At 33.8% G+C, this 10,927-nt stretch overlaps 1 non-coding gene across 1 annotated transcript; it reads left to right on the forward strand.

Annotated features, from left to right (window-relative positions):
• The first annotated feature begins 391 nt into the window (after positions 1–391).
• Positions 392–464, forward strand: Trnav-aac. The gene has a single exon. It is a non-coding gene; the product is annotated as a tRNA-Val (tRNA).
• The last annotated feature ends 10,463 nt before the right edge of the window (positions 465–10,927 follow it).

The following is a 10,927-nucleotide window of genomic DNA, read 5'->3' on the forward strand; positions in this document are numbered from 1 at the left end:
GTGGCCGATATCGGCCGGGATTACATCATCATCACAGCAGACTTTAATATTAATATGTTTGAACATGGGAAACGAAAGTTTTTTAAAACGAATAAAACTTGAATAATAATGAAAGAAAAGGACAACGTATTTAAATAATGTATGTATATCTGTATCACAGGTAAATGTCTGTTGATCAAAACTGTGTTACGCGCGGGCAACGCCGCATGCATGGCGCGAGAGAGAGGCGCGTTCGCACTGGACGCAACACTGCCTCTAAGCTTTTTTTCTTGTATCGCTACTTATGTGATAGTACTTCTTCAATTTAAGCTAACGTGAATTTTGAGAAATATGTTTGATAAATCAATGTTCAGTAAGTTTTTATTATATTAATTGGATTCGTTTTCAAGCGGTTTCCGTGGTGTAGCGGTTATCACATCTGCCTAACACGCAGAAGGTCCCCGGTTCGATCCCGGGCGGAAACATTTCTTTTGCACTTATTTTTGAAGAATCTCTCATCTGTTAAGCTTAAATAAAGATTTTTTCGATTTACTTGTTTTTTTCAATTTACTTTTTACGGATGACCTTGAAACTGACATCTAGCGGCATTTTCAGGAAACTAAAATTCCAGAGAAGCTTTTTACTACTAGATGACGCTGTTCAATTATGTTTCCATAAAATTTGGATTAATAGTTTTCAGCTTTGCAAATTTATTTGTATCTTGTAAAATAAAAACTAATTTAAGTTTTTATTTTACAAGATATAAATAAATAACTTTTCATCCCTTTTCGTTCATCACAAAATAATGTGTCAAAAATTTTAGTTATTTAAAAATCATAACTGAAGAGTGATTCACCTACTACCCAGTAGATGGCGCTGGAAGTAATAAAAGTAAAATTTGTTTATTAAAATTTATTTATTGTGTAAAATTATAATTTTTTACTATAGTGTGTCTATTTAAGGATGAGTTTGAGAGTTTGACAACTGACGCCTATGAAGTAACGAAATAATTTTGAATGAGGATTAATGTTGTAATTAATGGATGTTTGTCATAGTTACGTGCGTAAAGAACAACTACGAACTATCAAGCATCGGTCTTGTAATAAAATTAATTAAATAAGTACTTAAATTTAGATATTTCATTATTTTTTGAATTTATTACATTTATTTTGCTATGTATCGCACAATTACCTAAACAAAACATGAAATAAGTTTATTTTTGTTTGTCAATACATCAATTTATGGTTTAGTGTTTTATTTATTTTTTTTATTGGCTCCTGAAACACAGGGCTTTGCCCTAGTTCAGGAACCAAGGCTTCCACATAATTGTGTATGTGAGTGTTACAATAAAGCAGTTATTATTATTATTATTTATTTATGTAGTTTTTAAGGATAAATTACGAATATAAAACCAAATTCCATGAGAACAAATATCAAAAATCTAAATGATTCATAAACTATCAAAAGGTTAAACTCATCATCCTTAGACGCACTATATTACGTAGTCTTTGTTTTATAAAAGCGAGTGAAAGATGTGTACAGTCAAACCTGGATAAGCGAGAGTCGAAGGGACAGCCATATTGCGACTTGTTTATAGAGGTTTCTCTCTGAGTTTCTCGCTTAAGGTCATCCGTCAGGGCCGTCAGTACAGTGGAATTCTAGGATAAGCTTGTCAGTGTTATAAAGAACATGATTTTCAAGGACCATGAATGTCCATCACAAATTAAAAACGACACGTCATCCGTAATAGTTACGTAACATGTACCAGGGCAGTATAAAATGCAAGATATTCAAGTAATGCAGCCGTGCGGGCGACCTGTGTAATTTATATATTATATAAATTAATGGGAATAGAAATTAGCAGATCAACAGCTATAATTATCGCACTCAGAGACATTAAGTAACAACTAAGGCAGCTACTTAGTGTAGATTTAGAATGACTAGGGTTTCTAAGACCTAAATCCCCAGATTTTTGGTCTTAGAAAACGATGGTGAATTGCTCCCAGTTACTTTTTAAGTATTGCAGATTTTTATATTAAAAGTACCTGCTAGAGTTGTGTGTGTGTGTGTGTGTGTGTGTGTGTGTGTTGTATGAACGGAGTGAATTTAGATATGACCGCTGATAGAAATATATGGATGAGTACATCTTACTAAATTATAGGAAATTGTGAAAGTTCAGATGAATGGATGGATGTTTGTTATAGGGTATCTCCGGAACAGCTTAAGGCAGTGTTTCCCAAGGAGGGGCGTACGCCCCACCTGGGGGACATTTGGATTTAGAGGGGGTCAATTCGGAGATTTAAAAACTTAAGGCTACATCACAGTGCTTTATATGAGTTTTCGTGTTTAAAAATTTTATATGAAATTGATTTAGTCAGCCAAAAGTAGTATTTATTAATTATTTCTCTAACATTTTAAATTTAGGCCTCGAGAGAAAGTTATTTCTAAACAAAATTTATAAGGGGGCAATAGTCATGTTCATCCTGAAAAATGGGACATGGATCCAAAAAGGTTGGGAAACACTGGCTTAAAAGAACTTGATGATATTTGCCACAAATGTGGGACAGAGTCTGGAAGAAATCTTAGCACGCTAGAGCTAAAACACGCTAGTAATGTAACAAAACAAACTATAACAAGAAAAAAAATAAACTTTTAAATTATTCATGCCATTTGATATTTATAGCGGATTAATTAAATGTAGACATATAAAGAAACAACAATGATATTTAACCTTATTTTCACACGGTTATTATTAATTATTTATTAAACGACCACACACGTTTATATATATACTAGCCGTCGCCGGTGACTCCGTCCGCGCGGAATTAAAAAAAAAAGTAGCTTTATAAGTAGGCTATGTGTTCTTCCAGACTCTGTTCCACATCTATGAGTAGTCCCTTTTCCTTCCTACCCTTTCCTTATAGGGAAAGGATGAGAAGAGGAAGTGCATTTGACGGAGACAGGATTTTCTGTATGTCCTCCGTCGTTTAATGCTAGGCAACCCATATCCAATTGCTATTTCGGCGTATTCAAGTGGCTGCTTGCTCATTTGCCACCTTATGAAAATAAAAAAAATCACAGTTTTCTTCACATTAATTTTAACTGTGTATTTTATATTTAGCGTTCGCGCAATTTCCTTAATAAGGGGCACGAAGTTTTCGCTTAACTTATTAAGATAAGAACGTATTAATATAAGTTACAGGTAATCTGAGTTCCAAAGTGCAGCAGTTACTAAATTTTGGTCAGATGTCCGACAGTGTCGGACTATGTCAATCATTCGCCAAACCACAGAGTAGATTTTTAAATAGTTAATTTTCGGTGGTCAAGTAAAATCTTTGTATGAACTTTATTACATGCAAAGTTATGTTAGTATGTCTATCTATAAAGTTATGATAGTATGTATCCCTGAATAACTAGACATTTTGTTGAAATAATAAAAAAAACTTACAAGGAATAAACTAGCGCTGAACCACGACCCTACCTGATCTTAAGTGTTGATTTGGTTGAAAGATGATAAGAGCTTTTAGCTTGTGAGTATGCTATTATTTAATTTGTTATTAGCATGCCGTTTATCCTATAAAAAACTTGAATCAACAAATAATGATATAACACACAAAATCGTGTGCATCGTCTGCCCATTATCTACGCACACAGACGGACCGCGGGTGTGCATGTGTGTATACTGTTTGTGTGGAGCCCTATGTTGCAATCCCTAAAATAGGACGAGCCCAGCTACTAATAGAAAAAAACAGGGCCGCCTTAACAAACGAATTAATATCGATAAAGAAGAAAGTAAAATGTATTGATTTTTTTTAACAACTAGCAAATAAGCAACGATTTTATAGTTGAGTCCGTACGAAATTGTGTGAAAGAGATGTCTTATTATTATTTGGAATAACTTGACGTGACGATTATAATTATAGTTAAGTAGCTGTCGGAATTAAACGAAAAAAGCATAAGTAGCCTATGTGTTCTTTCAGACTATGATCTACATCTATGCAAAATTTCATCGAGATACGTAGAGCCGTTCTGTAGATATGTATCTTCAAACAATTATCCATCCATCCATCCAAACATTCGCATTTATAATATTAGTAAGATTGAAGGAGAACTTATGATGATCTAAAAGGCAATTGTTTTAATTCTAACGGACTTTTGAGTAACTTACTCTGCAGAATTTAAATGTCGCCGGCAAGTGATTTTTCGAAAATAATACGACTTTTTCTTTATTTATAAAGAAATGTGCCTGAAGTTTCATTACAACATTTAGTAATAAAGATACTGTCCTGTAATCGGTTACGTATGAACGTTGTTTATATATTAAAATAAAAGTGAACATTTTGAACAAAAACAAAAACACTTTTATAGTTACATAATTCGTAATTGGAGCGTTGTTATATTCCGGCCCTGGTATCAAAACTTAAAAAAGATTGTTTGCATCTTTTTAGTTACAATTTTAGGTCACAGTGCGCTAGTGTGCGGAGGTGCGCGTTTGATAATTCTATTAAAATAGATAACAAAATAATCCAGATTTTTCTATTATCTATTTGTGCGTAAGGTGACTTAACTACTGTATTATAGATATAGTTTTTAACTAATTAATTAAGAAACGGCTTAACTCACGTGTGATCGTCCGGTGACGTCTGGTGCCATCACTGGACGATCACAGGTGAGTTAAGCCGTTTCTTAATTAATTAATAATTATGTCTCACGAAATTTTAAACAATTTAATAGTTTTTAACCTTTATATCATTGTTAATAGAAAGGGTTTCCTTTTTGCCTTGTTGAAGCAGTCAAAAAATTTAAATTTTTCTTCAATTCTTGCTTCAATTTAAATTATAGCTTAATGTCTGTGTATGAAATTGAACATTCTAATATATAAGGTTTCAATTGACTATAAACAACAATGACTAATACTTCCAGTTCATTTCTACAACAGTGTTAGGGGGTCGTTGTGCCTATTCGTACCAAGGACGTTCACAATACAGGCCGGGGGTCAGTATGCCTGTTGGCCAACTAATCTAACAGGTTGCGTTTATTGTATGCAAATTATACTGTCTGACCACTGATCTATTACGATTTTAGACTTTTCCACAACATTTAGGTTAACTAATAGAAATCGTCAGCCAAAGAACGACATACTTCGTAATGTAATATTAATTTCATGGTCAATGCAAGTTTTAATTAGTTTACATTGAAAAACTTGTACAAAAACATGCTTTCATTTATTTCATTCTTTGAAGAAACTAATATAACAATGTATAGGTTTAAATTCAACAATATTATGTGACTCCTATTGGGTCCCCTAGGTCTAGTAATATTCCGCAATCTAGACTACATTGTCCATCTTATAAGCACAAGGCGCAATTTTTATTATATATCGTATAAATTTATGATGTATGATGTATAAATTTTCTCATAATATCAGTAAACAACAGAAACTAAATGACTTGTTACCACTAGGTAACAATTCTTGTTTGACACGCCCACATATGAAGTAGAATTTCTATGAGACAGATGCTAAAAAGTGTTCACCACAATCAAAGCCGCGTTTCTCATCGGGCTAGATATTCTTGCTTGATGTGTGTGTTACTCTTACATTAACAGATATTTTTATCCCCCACATTCTATTTGAAAAAACAAGGTACAAAAAATGTGTAATTACATATATCACTGCAATGGAATTTATTTACTAGTTTTGTTTATCGCATGATCTTTATATAATAAAAATCGCGGGAAAATACATAAAAATTTCACGATTAAATTGTAACAAAATATACGAATAAAGGCGGCTAGTTAGCGGCTGATATTTCCATACCATTTCACGTTGGAAATACCTCATCCCTACCTCGGCACCGCGTGGGCCTGACACACTTTCGCTACAGTCGACCGCTTAGGTTAGCCAGAAATTTACAATTATAAAAGACTATCTATCGCCCGCGGCTACGTCCGATTGCTAGCAGCCCATGTGCTTTGGCACATAGGCTGCTAGCAATCAAGATCCTTCATCAAGATCCTTAGAGTCGTTCTGAAGATACCTTTTAACTCTAACTTTCGCATTTATGATATTAGTAAGATTTTCTATCATTCAATATGAAATCGTATTACGCCCCGCTGCGTTCCTTTTGAGATCCCAAGACTCTCACCAGTTACACTAGAAGATGACCACTGAGCGGGTTTTAGTGAGTCAAGTCTCACACAAGTCTCACATCTCCTGTCTTTCCGCCGATATCAAAAAATAAAATAAAAAGTCAACATTTTATAGGGATAATTGGCCCTTTAGATAAAAAGCCCTTTAGATAAATAAATTCATGAAATTTTCAAACTTACATCCAAAGTAATACAACCAATCAAATACCACATAAACGTAAGAGATTACGTTTTGCATAGAATTTTTGTAGCAACTGTTTGTTAAAAAAAATGTCTCATGATTTTTATATTTCTGGTAACACTATTTCGATTGCATACGATATAAAATTTGTGTGTGATTGTACCCATTTGAATACACATTCTTGTAAACTATTTCTATGATATATCTTTAATTCCTGCATCGTACATAAAGTAAGATTTATAGGCAAAACGTTTTATTTTTTTATTTTTTCCGAAAATGCTTCTTTTGTATAAGTCAATATGGCATTTTATCATTTAACCATAGGTTTCTGAGTTGAGTACTTTATGTAGTTTAGTAGTCCTAGCACTAAGGTAAAATCTATTAAACAAGGATAGCTTATTTTTTATTACAGTAAGATTATTCCTATACCGCGAATAGTCAAATATTTTGCCGTGGATGAGAGAATTGGACGCAATTTTTATTCCCGAGAAGTGTAACCGGAACCGCGAGTAATGAGAGTTTACTGTATTATTTTATAAAGATTTTTCTTAATTAAAAACTTAGGCATAAAACATCAAGAGTCCAAGTTTTTAGCTTTAAAAACGTTTTTTTGTGTTCCTGTTATCCTGATATCCCAGTACCAGGCGCTCATAATGTTACGGATGATATTTATCAATACAAAGCTCGCTGCGGCCTCCCGCTCGCGAAAGTGAGAGTGGGCTCGCTCGCGGGCCGCGCTCGATTGCGTAACCGCCTGTGGCGCTGACGCCCTGGTACCGACGGACGATACGCCCGTACCTTTTGACACGTTGCCATTCCTCCTAGTTTTTATTTTGTCTTTAATTTATTCTTCTTCTATTCCGTCCAGCATTGAGTATAACTTTTTGTGTTTAGAACAAAAGGTGAAGTGCGGCTTCATCCGCATGTAGCTATTCATTTTTGTTACACAGAATAACTTTGTTTAATTTTTTAAATTGCGTAAAACTTTCAACTGCAAATTTTTAAATTCAAAATACTCAAATTACCTCGAAGACCTTCACCATTGGCTGGGAATTATTGTTACTTTTTTTTTCAATTCACTCACTCCCTAAGTTTATGGCGGGAAAATGTAAGGCTTTTTGTTACAAAAGGAATTATTCTAAAATATACCCGCGATTGCTACGATCCTGAGTTATAAAGAAGTGTGTGTTTACGCTTCATTATATTAGTATGGATTAATGAAAATTTTTGACAATTTTACACTAATCTTCACTTCTTATTAACATAAACAAGAAAGTATTGAATGTGGATAGCAACGGATAGATAGATAGAAGACCGAAGAAAGTATAAACGTATTGTATGATGGAGGATATCCGTAAGGGAAAAATTTATTCAGATATGAAAGATAATAGAGATATATATAAATAGTACTTTACCAACCTTCTGTGGGGAAAAGAGCTCGCTGAAGATGATCCATTGCTTGCCTTGAGCCAAAATATATGAGCCTTTGAGCTTAGTTAAGCGCCTAAGCTAAATGGCAAAAAATATTAGAATATATAATATTGCATTTTTTATTGCATAATGTCTCCCCTTTAGATCATTATGTATCATCAAATGACACCTCATTTGTCTAACTCGGTCAAGTATACGTACGTTTAGATTGCATACAACATATATTATGCGAACATTAAAGGTTCACGCAGACTCGACAATTCCTCGCCTAACCGGCGCGGCGGCACAGCAGCTGGACGGTGTCGATGCACGGTGAACGAGGTGTGGATGAATGCACGTTAACCTCAAGTCAATTTTCTTTTTTGTTACGCTTAAAACCACTTTTATGTTTAAAATATTACTTTAATAACTATGTCATAATTTTAATAAATTAAAATACAGCGGAGATGAGTTAAAATTCTGTTTATGAGATGCAAAGATTTATGCCAAAATTTAACGAAACAATTTAATGTATACTTTATTTCAAAGTCATATAATAGTAACTTAGATAAATAGTCGCTTATATTTAGTACATGTCATCTACTACTAATTACTGAGTATTTTAGTTAGTTGATTTTAGTCCTAAACTAGAGTTTATTTAGACTAAGTCACATTTTGTCACTACTATGATGGTAACCACCAATACTACGAGGTAAGTAATAAGCAACACCACTCGATGTTGAGAGGTTACCATAATGCGAGTGCGAGTGACCATCGCTTACCGTCGCTGTCGCTGAGTGGGTTACCGGCGCGGTTGCGTCACCGGCCGCAACCACTTTCTGCTGTCGCTACCCTACTTACCAACTCACTGAGACAATGACTCGACTATTATTGGCTGTTGAGATTACGAAGATCTAGTCGTAATAAATTATAATTAAAATTAATTAAAAAATTGTCTACGGCACTCTTTGTTTAAATATAAACAAAAACATTATAAATTAAATAAACTTCGTTTACACACAATGCACATAAATCTTGACAATTTTTATTTCAACAGCCAATATTGTACAGTAGTAGTATATTGGTGGCGTCGTTGCGTCAGAACCTAGCCGCTCACCGCCCGACTCCCCACTCTACACTGTAAGGCGCTAGGGTTCCACGCCTAGGATATACAGATGAACATTGTTTGATACTACTTGTCTTACTGCAAGTTTCCACGGCTGAAATACATACTTGTATTAATACATATTATTGTCTACTACATAAATAAACTAATAATCTTACTCTTACTAATATTATAAATGCGAATGTTTCGATGAATGAATGAATGGATGTTTGAAGGTATCTCCAGATCGGCTGCACGGATCTCGATCAAATTCGGTATAGAGGTAGAGCTTAGTCCGAAAAAAACATAGGCTACTTGTTATTTTTTTTATAATTCCGCGTGGGCGGATTCGCTGGCGACAGCTTAAAAAGAAAAGTCCCTACTGAAATTCAACTTATGTTTAGTTTAAGACAAAAATCTAAAATTTCTTTGAAATGTTTGTCTTGTTAAGTTTGATACGCGATAGATCCACTATTCCACATGACGTATTAATCATATCTCGAAGAAGCTAGTCCTAAGATTTGACTAAAACATGTTATCGGTATAACCAACCGACGGGCTCGAGTGTATTTTAAATTAGGGGTGACAAGGCTACAATACACAGAGGAGAGAATAGGAAGGAAAATCATGTTTTTTTCGCTACGTCCTCTTCTTTGTTCATATAACCTTTCCACCTGTTGCAGATTTCTATAGGCAGCGGTCACTATTTAAAACAAATAAGGTGGCCACTTATTAGCATTTATGTTTTGAGCACGTGGTGCAAGTTTGAAGCGACTTAGCAATTATCACGCACCGTTGAACAGTGTTCGTTTGTTTTGTGATATACGATATGTTGAATTACATTTACTTAGCAGGTTTTGTTGACCGCATTGCATTAGCGCTGAGACTTCAAAATTATGCATCGTAGGTTAAATTTTACTATTAATTATGACGATTATCAGTAGCAGTATTATCAAAAGATTTAACAATACTTGTTGTAAAAAGGAATATTTAAGAAAGATATTTAAATGTTTTATGATGTATGTAGGGGGTGGGGGAGGTAGGAAATTATTTTTTATTTATTACAAACGTAATGCTTATAAGCTAGGAAATAGATAACTGACAAGTACGTTTTAAGTTATCTATGTGGATATAGGACTTGCGACGATTTTAGTATTTCGAAGTACTTAGTTTATATGCTTTATTTGATGTTTTTGCGCAGACCCCCCACTCCGGCGACTTCCATGATTTTACTTTTTTTATCTTTTGAACTATGACAAAAGAACTGTGTATATGTTTCCATTAATTAGGGTTTTCACTGTCGCAAGATTTTATTTAAAAAAGGTGATCACTCATATTTTCTTTGAAAAAAAAACATAGATTATAATGCGTTTTAATATAAGTATTTTGTTATTGGAATTAACTGATAACGTTGTAAAGAAATAAATTTGCCATTGATTTGTTTAGTTTACAATCTGACGGCTTTGGTCAATGAGATTATAATTTAACAAAGTACACAACTAGAGCTAGTCTATCATTTAGTAAACAAAGTTGTATGCATCTTTATGTTAGTAACTACGTCACAGTTACGTGTAATGTTTTATGTTCTATCTCCTTCTAATCGTGTGATTGCCCCATGATCCTTTCATCACTAAGGTGATTGTCCACGTACTGTCATCAACGACACGTATGCTCGTAATCGACTCGCCTATCAGCGAGATATCGATTATTTGTAACGCAGCGGATAACGATTACGAATAGTCCGTGACGATAATGTTCTCTCGGTGTCTAGATATCTTCTTATCGTGTTTAGTGTTTATGTTTTGAGAAATCGATTTTTATCGATTCTTTTACTTTATTGACTCTGTTTTAAAAGTGTTAATTTAAATGGACAATTAATTAATTAATTTAAAAACCAAAAAGCTTGAATATAACACTTCGGTGAAGAACAAGAACTTTCCTACACTCGTTTTGTAAGATGTTGTTAGTAAGGTATTGATTTAGGTAAATAACAGTAAGTTGTAATTTGTACAAATTTTCTGAGTAACTTTTGATCATATTTAGTGAATTTAGGTGTCGTTTGTCACCTTCAACTATAAAAAAAACTGATTACATAACTACCA

This window comes from Papilio machaon, chromosome 26 (genome assembly GCF_912999745.1).
Source record: "Papilio machaon chromosome 26, ilPapMach1.1, whole genome shotgun sequence".
Taxonomy (NCBI): domain Eukaryota; kingdom Metazoa; phylum Arthropoda; class Insecta; order Lepidoptera; family Papilionidae; genus Papilio; species Papilio machaon.